Source organism: Emydura macquarii, unplaced genomic scaffold, assembly GCF_026122565.2.
Source record: "Emydura macquarii macquarii isolate MOO-44397 ecotype Brisbane River unplaced genomic scaffold, CSIRO-AGI_Emac_v2 contig_1230, whole genome shotgun sequence".
Taxonomy (NCBI): domain Eukaryota; kingdom Metazoa; phylum Chordata; order Testudines; family Chelidae; genus Emydura; species Emydura macquarii.
In genome coordinates, this window is record NW_027131367.1 from 11,765,696 (window position 1) to 11,778,539 (window position 12,844).

The window sequence follows — 12,844 nt, forward strand, 5'->3', positions numbered from 1 at the left end:
CCCTCCGGGCACTACAATACAAATAATTGAATCATAAAGAGGAACTGCAGTTTGTGCATTGCGATGCACTGTAACATTTCAGAACGTTCAGCTTACTTCACTCCCAGCAGAATGTCAGCAATAGCATTCACTCTGTACACATACCCCTGTAGCATGTGACTGTATTTAACAGAAAGACACACACACAATCTGCACAGTGCTAAGTGCTTTGGGTAGAAGGTCTCAATGCAGATTCATCATTACAAGTATGGAGGAGAGTGAGCACAAAAGGCATCTGTCTCCCCATCAGGGAACACTCCAGGTCCAGTGCAGCTAAGGCCCTGTCTACACTAAAGACGCTGCACCAGTGTAATAACTCCAGTGATGCAGAGGTACTGCGCTGATGTAAAGCAGGGTCCATGCCAGTAAGTTACATCAGTGCAAATTCCTTCCATTTCAACAGGACCAAAAAAAAAAAAGAGAGACAGGAATAGGAGCAAGGGGTTCCGAGAACCAGGCGAGGGATCCCACTCCAGGAATGCCTCTTACTCCTTTTCAAAATTAAAACCAGACCTCCGGAGATTCTGCCTCCCTCACATTTTGTAGGAAATCCGGAACAAGGATTCCTACAAGGAGGCAAGAAATCAAACCAGACTGTCACCGACTGAAGAACATGGCCCCTTTGCAGAATACTATCTCCTTCAGCTTGGAGAAGCCACTCGCCTCCTCTGGGCTCCATCCTGTTCCCCCAACCAGTCTGCAGCTGCTAACTCTGCCATCGACATCTCAGATCATTAAGAAGCCAGCGTGCCACAGGTTTTATTTGGTTAAACAGGGTACAAGTGAGAGCAATGTAACCATTAACTGCATTTGAGTCAACTCTTTGTACATGCACTATTAAAAAAAAAAAAAGAAAAAGAAAACTTCTGGAAGTCATTACAGTTCTTCTGCTCCAGCCTCCCCTTTGGCAGACAATCCTCTCCCCCACCCCCATTCGAAATGCCAGCCTGTGCTTTTTAAATGAGAAAAAGCTGCACTGTACTCCAGAGCTTGGATAAACTCCTACACAAACTTCCAGATGTGACACAACTGCCTGGAAGAGGGAATACACAGAAGGATCTTCTTAAAAAATACGCACACACGCACACAAGGCAAACAAGGCATGCTCGCACTCTCTCACATCATCCGTGCAGTTGTGTCTGCATGACAGAGATGAAGAGATACGTGTTGATGTGGAGTGCATTATTTAGACTGATTGCATCTCTTCTGGCTTTGCTTGGGAGGCAGTAATCAGAGCTCTGTTGACTGCTGTGTGTTACCACAGGAGGCAAATACCATCCTCCCCCCCTCACCTCTTCCCCATCTCGAGGGTTTTCAAACACTACAAGATGCCTCACAATTACTCTGCTGTTCCTCCCTGGAGCAGCTCTTTGAAAGAAGTTTCATTTTCCTTATGAGGGGTTGTCAATTTCCCCGCCCCCACCCCACCCCACCGCCCGCCCGCCCGCCCACACACACACACCCCCTTACCCCTTCCAATGACCAGCATGGGGTCTTGTTCTATGAGTCATACTTGTGCAGACCTCTCCTGGGTCCAGAGTCTGATCTCATTTATGCTGACCTGGATCTAGAGAGACTTTGCAGACTTCAGTGGCATTCCTCCAGATTTACACTGGTGTAAGCCAGGGCAGAGTCAGCTCCCTTGGCCCTTTGCTGCAGTTTAGCCACCCCAGCGAGCCTTCCGACAAGTTACACCAGGGAGCTGTTGCCAGGGGACAGACACTACCCTAGACAAGCTTCCATCTTTGTGAATGGCCCACAGGGCTGGGGGCGAGGAGTGGGAATGAGCGGATTACACCTCTCCCCATGCAGCGCAGACAGGGAGCTGCCCGTTGGCTTTAATGCAGAGTTTTGCTTTGGAACAGCTCTATGGGCTTTGTGGCTATGAGGTGCAGAAGAGAGTAAGCTGGGGCAAGACAAGGTCAGCTCTGCAGCATGTTCCCTACCCCCGCAGCACCAACCCCTTTCCTAGGGGACCACAGAAGCCCCTCCATGCCAATTCCACATGGTCGGGACTCTCTACCCAGCATGGTTCCCTCAAAACAGGATAGTAGAGGTGAATTTCACTTCGTTCCCTAGATGAGAAATAGTAAGCAGGCCAGGTAGGGGCAACCATGGCCTCTTAGGGGATGGAGGTGGGATCTGGAAAGCCGAGTTAGTGCCTAGAACCCCCAGGCATGGATCAGGACCCCTGGTGCTAGGCACTGTACAAACGCAGAACAAAGGTGGTCCCTATTGCCAAGCGCTCACATGACCCCAGCCTCACAACATGCTTCTGACGTGTTGTTATCCCCATTCACAGATGGGGATACTGTAGCAGAGAGAATGAATTTCCCGTGGCTGCATAGTGAGTTGAACAAAGACTAGAGGTCAGAAATTCTTGCTTAATAATGCTGCATTCATTTCTTCAAAGCACACAGCGTCCTAATGGCCACACAATCTCTAATCTATTTATCCTCACAAGCCCCCTGCGAGGTAGGGCAGGGCTCTTATCTCCATTGCTGATAGAGAAATGAGACACAGAAACTGAGTGACTTGCCCAAGGTCGGAAGCAAAAACTGTGGCAGAGCAGGGAACTGATCCTAGATCTCCCAAGTCCGAGGCTAATGTCATAACCATTGAACCACCCGTCTTGCTCTACTGTCTGTGAACCGAAGCAGTGTCAGGCATTGCTAGGGCTTGGTCTACACTTACCTCGGCGATTCAGCGGCAGTCGACCGGAGTTACGCAAACAACACAAAGCACTTGCACAACTCCCATTGACTTCTGTGCTTCTCTTCTGCGCGCCGTCTTCACCGCACTGCGTCGACGGGAATCGTGTTCCCATTGACGCAGCGCTACGCCACTTGAAGAGGTGGTTTTAGTACATCGACTTCGGGATTGACTGAGCGGGTCTTTACTGACCGCTCAGTCGATCCAGATAAGTCAATCTGACGGCAGCGACTTTGCCGCCATCAGTGTAGACATAGCCTAGGAGAGGGTTGGACGATAGAAGGATGCCCTGGTTAGGTTTCTGGGGTAGGGTTGAGGCAGTCGCTGATCTACATCCTACCCTTTGCACTATATCATAGGATTTTTCAGCTGTAAGAAACTTTGGCCTCATCCCCCAGCTGCTCTTTTAAGCAAGGCAATTTAAAGCACTGAACACAAGCAGAACAGGCTCAGCTCTTCGTGGAAGTCTGGCCATGGCGCAAGTAAACGCTGTGTTTTGGCTCGATGCCATTACAGTTCAGGACCCAGACCAGCAAGAGGCAGGACTCCTGCAGCAGCACCGACTGTCGAAGAGAGCTGAGGGCACTCAAGCAGCTCCCCAGGAGAGGGCCTTTGAACGGCAGCATCTCCAGTGGAAAGGGTGCAGAGCTGTGTGGAACTGCCCAGAGGGGAGACCCCCAGGCCAGGTCAAACATTCCTGATTTCATTAAAAAGCCAAGGTTGGGCCAGCTTTGCCAAGGCTCAAGAACCTACTGGTGAATCTGGCCTGGATTCTGGTTGCCCTTGCGAGATTCTGCAGTTTTTCATATGGTTTTAAACCCCCGACTCGGGCAGAACTCTGAATCTCCATCCCCGTTTTAGGCACTATAAATGGATCAGAACCAAAAAACAGCAAAGCCAAACACCCTGGAATCACGGGGTGGGGTGGGGGATTTCAACACTTAGTTCTGGGTTCAGATTTAGCCAATGGCGCCCCCATCTTTATAGCAAGAAATTACCAGGAGAGAAGAGACTGCAATTACCAGGAGCCACCACAAGCAGGACTCAAAACATTTCCCTCCTGTGAAAGATGATTCACAGGACACACCATCACTTTATCCTATGTATTGGGAAGGGAGGGGGGAACATTAACAAGCAGCTGTCCATATCCCAGAAGTGGCACCTTCTCCACCGTTAGGCAGTTAAGTAAATACACTTTCCTTTTCCCCTTACTTCTATGCACACAAGATTAACTTTTCAGACAGATGCTATCTGGACTGGGTGGAGAGAGACTGGGAATTTGTCATTATAATAAGGACATTCAGTCCCCTTCAGATATGCTCTGCATTTTTTTCCTATGCAGAGCTCTTTCAATATCAAGCAGTTTCCATCCTCCTTATTCACTCCATGCCTACTCTTTAGACACTCCACAGCTCTTGGAAAACATCCTAATTCTCTGGTTCTGATCAGCAGAGCAGCCTTGTTTAGCCCCTGTGACTGGCTCTTGTCCTTCCAAGACTGCACGGTAGATTCAATTTCACTTAAAAATACAAGTTAAGTAACCGGGCTTTTCTCCCCTTTTTGTGGGTGACAGATACACATCTCTGCAGTGAACTCTCTGTTACAGAAGACTCTTTAATGCAACACACAAGCCCTGGTTTCCGTGCTGGAGGCTTTTCTTCACTTTTTAATTTCACCTGTAGGTCATAAGTTCCAGCCCGGTACTTTGATTGTAAGCCTGTTTGTAACACACACATTTGGCCTTCTTCTGCCTTTAAACAGGCATTCCCTCACCCAGAACAGAGTGGATCCTTTTATCACAGTGACAAGGTCAGGCCTCAGTAGCACCTTCTCATATATAGACAGTCAGACAGATGCCTCCAATATGTCACTCATGCTCCAAAGCACACTCCAAAGCACCATCAAGCTCAGGAAGTGCCTATGCATCTTATCTATGCACGCTGCAGGGATCCTGCGTCACCCAACATTTTATTCCCATGTCACACAGAGTCCCTTTAACAGAATTTGACACAGCAAAGATACCCTCGTTGAATCCCAGAACTCCAGTGAGAAGCACCTCCCCCCGCTGACCTCCGACATTCACAAGGACTTCAGTGAGGGGAGTTGCACTCACCTTTGATGCAGGCTCAGTTGGGGATGCAAAAGTTGGCCGCAGGTTTTGCTGTACAGAGTAAGTGCCAAATTCTGTCACCATTAAGTAATACCTGATTCCTATTGAAATCCATGCTGCTCCTTGCAGAATCTGCTACCGCACAGCACAAGTATGGTTGGTAGAATCTGGCCCTCTGAATTTGGATACATTTTGTATTAAAATACGGGGGAGTAGGGAGACAAATAGATTTGGAATCAAGACACCAGCTCCAAATACCCCCCAGCTTTGGGTTGTTTGAGATCTGGATCAGTCCAAACCTTACAGCTGGGGACTATTTCTAAATTTGAGAGACAGGGAAAGATGTTTCAGCAAAGTTCCCCCCCCCCCCCAACCCAGATATAAACAATTGTGCTCTCAGAAAGCAGATACAAGTCTTTGTAGTCCAGGAGGTGAACACTTCAGAGTGAAACACTACAGAGAACCCTGACCAATCATTTGGACATGAAACTTTGTATCACTGCATGATTAGTGCTGAATACTCAGTTGATCTATTTCCCTGCTCCTTCTCCCATCCCAAATCCCCCTCATCACCTCCCATATCAAGGTCATGTAAACAGCTTGGAGAGACAGACCAACATCTTTTGGATTAGTGGTACTTCAGCTTTGTGTACAATTGCAGGCCACCCCAGCAAAGGAAGCTCTGTTAATTCAAGCTATTTCCCTCGGGAGAGAGGGAAAGCCAAGGGCACAGGACCAGGACTGGCAGTACACAGCGATACCTCGAATAAATGGCAAAGTTTATCAGCTATATGAGTGCACTACAAAACCCATGTTCAAGAACAGGCCCTGCCAAGTCAGGAATCTATATGTTTCCACAATCTGTCCTCATCTGACAAGTACAAGGAATGAATTAATTGAAATAATAAAGGGCATCTGGGAATTTAAGAAATAGGAAGGGAGTAGACACACTTAAGAGTCTGCGCCTTCTGAACTTGCATATTCAGCTACTGCCAAAAGGTAAAAAACTAAAATAAAATATTGAAACAAGCTAAGGAAAGCTCAGCCATCACCTGTCAAAACCATTGGGGATCAGAGAGGATTTTGCCAGCCATGTGACCCAAACCATTGTCACTCTATCAAGAGCAGCTGGTGACAACAAAGAATCCGGACAAGTGTGATATAATCAGAAAACCAGATCCTACGTCTTTGCCATGGGGCCTTGATTCTTAAAGATCACAATGCGACAAGTCACTTTTCTGAGCAACCGAACCCAAGGAGTAAAAAAAAAAAAAAATGTAAACAGGCAAAAAGCTCAACTCTTAACACTTCAGTAGCAACCAACCACAATAAACGCCAACTGGAAGAAAGCCTGTTTAACAACACCTCAAAGATATTGAACTTCAGTAAGTGATCAGACTTTGTGAGTGAAGAAAACATCCCTCTCCCTCCCTGGTTAGCAGGCTGAGTGACATTTTCAACTCCCTCAGTTCTGGGTCAGCAACACTGAAAACAAATTAGCAAAAAAACTAGAGGGTCACAGCCTGGCTACCCAGTGAGGACCTGTGGCTCCAAGTCCTCTTGTTTTCCTCTCAGTAATGAACAGAGAACAGGCAACCATCAGTGGAAATTCCATCTTCCCAGCTGCGATTAATGGCTGCGCTCCCTTTGAACTGATGCCTGCAGGTGCCCAGTGGGAGATTTTTTTTTTTAAACAATGCTCATTTTCCAAGGACAAAAGTTAACCTGTTTTCAGTGTGTGCGCGGAGACACTTTTCAAGTTGAAATAGGCACCTCGCAGAAGCAAGACGGGGGGAGGAGGAAGAAAAAGGAACCCACTGAAAATACCTGCAGAGTTTTGGGATGCCACTTGTCTCAGAACAAGGACATGAAAAGGGCCAGAAAACACCGTTCGATCAGCAGTTGTCAGTTATAATATCAGTAATGACAGATAATAAGACCATTCTGTCTGGCAGGCTCACACCAGCAAATATCCCTTCCCAAAGAGAATGCGTTAGCAGATTTCCGAGGATGCTTAAATAAGTGCAGCTTTGAACTGCTCAGCTAGTGTGAATGAGATTTAGGGAAACCACTGGAAAGTATGCATTTGAGTGGGAAATGAAACCTCATTTTTCCTCCGCGGGGATATTCTAAGAATGAGAGAGACTGTTTATGGGGTAAATTGTCGTCATCACACAAGTAAAACAGGATTCAAGACTAAGAGAACATTACCACTTTTCTCTGACACACCAGACTTAACCCTGATTTAACCCCTCACCGATTAGCCAAAAATTGGGGTGCCAAGGGTCCCCCCGACCAGATGTTAATCGCCTAGTCCCACCCTCTGCACTACAGACTCGGGCATTCAGCATGGGGTGCAATTGACTAGCTGGAAGATCTGAAGGGATTTCATAACTTCATCTTTATTCACTGTCTTTACAGGATCCCGCTGGCAGTCAGCGCTGGTTAAATCGGGTTTGCATTTTTATTATTCTTTCTTTTTAAAGAAATGTTACACGTTTAGGGGTGTTAAAGCCTCTGTAACGCTACAAGGAAAACGTGGATCACAGCTCTGCCCCCAGGGAGGGTTTTAAAGAAGGGGCCAAGACTCCTCGCTAACAATGCCATTTCCCTCCTCTTGGACAAGTAGACTGGACCAAAGCGGCTACAGCCCTCACGCAGTCCGGGAGCAGGAAGAGAGAGTTCAGGTGCGGTACAGGGGGAGCGCAAGCAGGCAGGTAACTGACATGAATCATGGCTCACTCTGGTGACCTCTCATTTCTTCCATTAGACCCTGAATAGTCGCTGATTTGTAGTGAAGGGCTGCAATCTCTGACGCCCGACGGCCCAGTTCTGGTTTTTTCTACAAACCTCCCCCTCCCACCGACTCCCCAGTGGTCTTTTACATCCAGCACAAGAGAACAGAAAGCAGTTTTTAGAAGAAGCGGGGCCTTACCCAGATCCCCTTAAAGTCCATGGGAGAATCTCCCATTGACTTCACTGGGCTTTGGACCAGGTCCTTCGAGGGCCCCCATTCCTCATGTCCGGGGGCGATTGAAAGGGAGAATCATCACCGAGCTCTTCAATAAATACACCGAGATAAGAGAACAGCGGGAAAACTTGTAAATCCCACGGAAGGCCCATGGAGCAGTGCAGGAAAATAGCAGCAGTCCCACTTTTCCTGACCTCCCACCTCTAAATTCAACCCGAAGTTGGGTAATTACACTACAACTAATGCACCTGGAGAAGAGCATGGGTGATTGATTTAGAAAGCTGAGCCCCTCACTGAGTATTCAGCACAACCATCAGAGAATGGGAGCTCGAGAGGTCATCATCTCTGCCTGGAGGCTGCAGAAAGCACCAGGACTGCATGAAAAAGCAAATCTTTCGCCACCACCTGCCTTGCACACGCTAAATTATTTAATGACAACAGAGCCAGGCTTAAAATCACCAGTAAGGAGCCCTTTCCTCCCCTCCCCCCGCCCCATTTAATTTCCTTTCCTGTCCCTAGTTAGCATGTCTCAGCCCTGCCAGATCTAACATTTCAGTAGACTGCTCTCCTCTGTAAAAGCTCGGCACTGGTTTTATATATATTTTATATATTTTAAATGTAACTATGGCATAGAAAACAAGAGGAGTGCGGACTGAGCTGCCGCTAGCCCGGATTTGCAAGAGAGAGGCTCTTCTGTGGTTCTTTTTGTCATGCAAATGTTGTAATTATATATTTAAAGTATAAACATTCTCCCATCCCTGTAATAGATGGAGCGGTCTGCGCCTTGCCAGAGTCTCCTGTTCTAATCTGCACCCAGGAGCGCTTTAATAAACACCCATTATTGCTCCATTTCCTTTGTTCTTTTAAACAGATGTCTGCTCGCTGAGAGAGAGAGAGAGAGAGTGATTTTATCTACTTATTTCTTCCCCCCGGCTTAACTGGGGGCAAAGGTGTCTAAAATCTGGCAACGTTTGTGTACTAGACAGGGGTTAGGGTCCATTGTGGTGCCTCAGCTGCAGAGGTGCTGAAAAGGCAGGGGGGAGGAGGGGGGAGAGAAAGCCAGGGAGGGAAACCCCAGGCTGGGTGAAAAATAAATAAATGCACGCATACATCCATGCGAACATCTTTCTCAGGGGCGGTATCTCAGGGGGGTTAGAATATGGGCCTAGCAGAGGAAGCCAGGGAGCCTGAGCCAAAGCCCATTGAACCCAGTGGGGGTCTTTTCATTGACTACAAGGGATCATGCTGCTGGTGAGGAGGGGGGAAATGATGCTAAAGAATAGAATCGCACCTCCCCCCCCAACTTCTGTCGATGATGGAGTTGGTATCATCAGAACCCTCCAAGTGGAATTTGCACCGACCCCTTGCCAGCACTCAGTGTATGTGTGTGTGTGGGGGGGCGGGGGCTTTAGTGTATGTGTTTTGCCTCAGTGCAACCCAGGATTCTCCATGTTAAATTTCATTCCCTTTCACCTCCTAAACTAAAAGATGCAGGGGGAGGGGGCACCAAATCCATCTCTCAGCCAGCCCAGCTCTGCTGTCCCTCTCCAGCGCGGTACATATTGTTTCCATTCTCTAGTACTTTTCTGGAATTCCGTGTTATGACTTCAGCCGCGGAGAAATCCCTGCCTGCTCAGAGAGGAAACATTGAGAAACCCCTTCAATAGATTCTGGAAAAACTTCCAAGAACTGAATTGGAGACAGACAAACGAAACAGGGAGCGAGCTCCAGGCACACACATCCACCACCCTCCCTCCCTCCCTCCTCCACTGTAGGAAAAGCAGCAAACTTTGGGGACGGATCGCAGGGAGCCCAGCACGCAGGAGGAGTCTCCTCCGAGCTGGATTCCCGAGCAGAGTAAATAGCAACTCTAATGACTGTTTTCGTCAATACTCGTGGCTTGGTTTGATCAATATTTGCATCGTCTCTCTGCTTTCTCTAACGCGGTGTCTCCCGCTCCAAGTTCCTCCTCTTCCCCTCAACCTGAAATCGGAATCTTTTGGTAATGTTACAATATTCACCAAGTCCAGACTCCTCTTCCAACTTCCCTCCCACCCCCAGCCCTTTCAGCATCTGGAGAGCTTCCAGCTGTGCAACTGTCCAAGGATGCTCCCTGAACCTATAAACCTCGGCCCTGCAGCCACCTTCATGGAGTAACTTCTTGGGATGGTGGCCAAGAGGTCCAGGGAGCTCTCTATTCGGGAAGCCGAGATGGAGAAGGGTGCCCAGGCTTACCTTGGCAGTGCCACCTGCCCGCTTGCAAAAGGATATGGGTTACACACCAGCCGGAGGCACCAGCTCCTGGGTCTGCTCTCCTGGCTCAGATAAAAGAAGACGACCGGGGCCAGAGCCGGGTAGGGGAGTCCCTCCACCTCCGAGTCCCCGCTGCCTGCGTCCTTGTCCCCTGGACCCGAGCGACCTCCATCCCCAGACAGGTCATTAAGGCGGATGAAAATCTTGGATTTGCCCGGCTCTGGGTCCTGCTCCTCGGCTGCGCTCGGTCCATCTTCGTCCATCCTCCGGCCGGCAGACCCGAATCCGAACCGGGAGAAGGAAGGATGTGCTCGGGGAAGGAGGGGGTTATTAGAGGGTCAGGACCCTACAAGGGGCAGCCATGCCGGGGGAGGGGGCGCTAGGGGATAGCGGAGGGGGAGGAGGTCGGGATAAGGTTCTGGCTCGGTTCGGTGGTTCTGGCTCCGGGAAGCTTCAGAACCAGATCTGCATCCTCTTTCCCCAGGTGGGAGGCTGGATGAGCCCAGGTCCCCTCCTTGCAGGCATTTGGAGCCGGATCGGAGCCGAGCCGGGACCTGGCTGGCCCGGTTCTGCTTCCCCCTCCTCCGGTCCCGTTAGCTCCTCCTCACTTTGCTCTCCTCTGCCTGCCTTCGGGAGCCCGCTCCAGCCTGGGAGGAGGTGCCGGCTCAGCCCCTGCAGCGGGGATCGAATCCTTCCCCCCCTCCCGCTCCCCCTCAACTCCAGCGCGCACCAGCGGCGCAGCGGCTGCTCCCAGTCCAGCCTGGGCTGCGATTAGCGGGGCCGCATCTGTCCCTCCGCTCTGCACATCTGGCCGTGCCAATCGCAGGGCAGAGAAGGTCCTGGCTGGCGAGAGTGTGGGGTGGGGGGGGGTGGACCCCTGGGGCAGGGAGGGGTCTTGGGGTCTAGGAGCCTCCGCTAGGGCTGGGCTCCTCCTGCACCGCAGGAGTTATCGGGGCGGAGGGGGGCGCACGGGGAGGGGGGGGACCCGCGGAGGATGCGCTTCCTCAGCGCTGCCTCTCGGCCGGCAGAGCGAGCAAGAAGCCGAGAGCTCCGCGCGCCGCACAGCTGGATCCCTCACTCCAACTTCCAGCTCGGGCACCTCCCCCCCGCCTCCCGCCCCCCCCAGCCACCGCGGCAGCCAATCCGGGCTCGCCTCTGGCCCCTCGGGCCCTTCCCATTGGCTCCGGGAGGTGGCAATAAGGGAGGACAGCGGCGAGGTCCACAGCTGGAATCGGCGACAGTTCCTAGAGCGCTGGGTACCCCTCCCGCCCCGGCCCCGGCGCAGGGGCAGCCAATGGGGCTGGAGGATGGGGCGAACCCCGCTTCGGATTGGCTGGCTGCCTGCCTCTGGGACTCCCGGCCTGAATGGCACGGGGAGCGCGCGAGCTGCGGCTAGTTTGCCGAGGCGGGAGGGGCCGGCGGCTGCACTTGCATCCCCGCGCCGGCCAGGCTGGGGGCTGGGGGGTTACCTGGCCGACGGCGGCTGAGGCGCTCCGGGGTCACCCGCTCCTGGGGAGGCTGCAGCACGGCGGGGCTCGCCGGAGAGAGCCCCTTAGCGGACAGCCCGGGCCGGCCCGTCAGCCGCAGGGAACCTCCCCGGGGCGGGCAGCGAGCGGAGCCCCGCGGCTGGGGGGCGCTGAGCCGGGGGTGCATTGAAGGGCGAAGGGGACGGAGGGGTTAGGCCGCGCCCCCGCTGCCTGCTGGAGATGGGGCCCCGGGCAGGGCGGGATGCCCTCGGCGGGGGCAGGCAGGGGCTGGGCGGTGCTGACGCGGGGAGGGGGGCTGGGGCGGGCCGCTGGCAAAGAGGAGCCAGGCGGAGCCGCGCGTGCCGGGGGGGGGGGGGGGGAGTGGGGCGCGGAGCGAGCCGGGCAAGGGGGCGGAGGGACAGGGGTTAAGAGAGCGCAGGCCCCGCTGCACAGAGGGGGCGGGCGACCGGGTCAGACGCTGCCCTGCCTTGGCACCTGCAGGGCTCGGCTGGGGCCAGGCCGCGCTCCGCAGGCAGCCGGCGCTGCAGAAGGAGGCGGCAGCGGGGGGAGCAATCGCCTTGGGCGAGGTCCCTGGGGCGCCCGGGCCACGTGCTCCCTAGCGCGCCGGAGGGCGCCGGCGGCTCTACATCGGCTCCCCACGCCCCGCGTCCCGCTTGGGCCGAGCTCCCGGCCTGGCTCCGCTCTGCCCGCTCAGCCGCCGTGCGCCAGGGGCAGCTCTTGCTCCCGTGCACCATCGCCTCCCCCCTTCCAGGGGCGAAAGAGGCGCTGCTTTTGGCTGGAGCGAGCGGGGGGGAGGCGCTCCCCCTCCCGCCTGCTCCCCTCGTCCCCTGGTGTACCCGCTTGGGCACCTTGTGCGCCTCTAGTCTGCAGAGGTGCTGGCCCCTGCGCTCCCCGGGCCGCAGGCAGGCCCTGCCCCACTCGGAGAGGGGGGTCGGGTACTAGATTTCCCTCCTTGGGCAGACTGAAGAGCCGACACTGACTAGACCCGGGGAGGACAAGGAGGCTCCCTGGGGAGATTGCAGGGCCCCAGTGGGTGCAAGGAAAAAGGGAGCCAAATATTCCTGCCTGCGCAGCTGGGAGCAGCGTGTCTCTGGGGGGAGGGGGGAGGTAATCAAAGGTGCAGCGGGGCCTGCGAGCGGCGGAGGGGGGTCTGCACCTGAGCAAGGTCGGAACTAGGTGCGCCCCCTCTTTGCCGACACCCGAGCACAGCTTCCCTCCTCCCTGACTGGTGCGGCGGGAGCTCCCCCTGCTGGTGCCACGTCCGTTCACCAC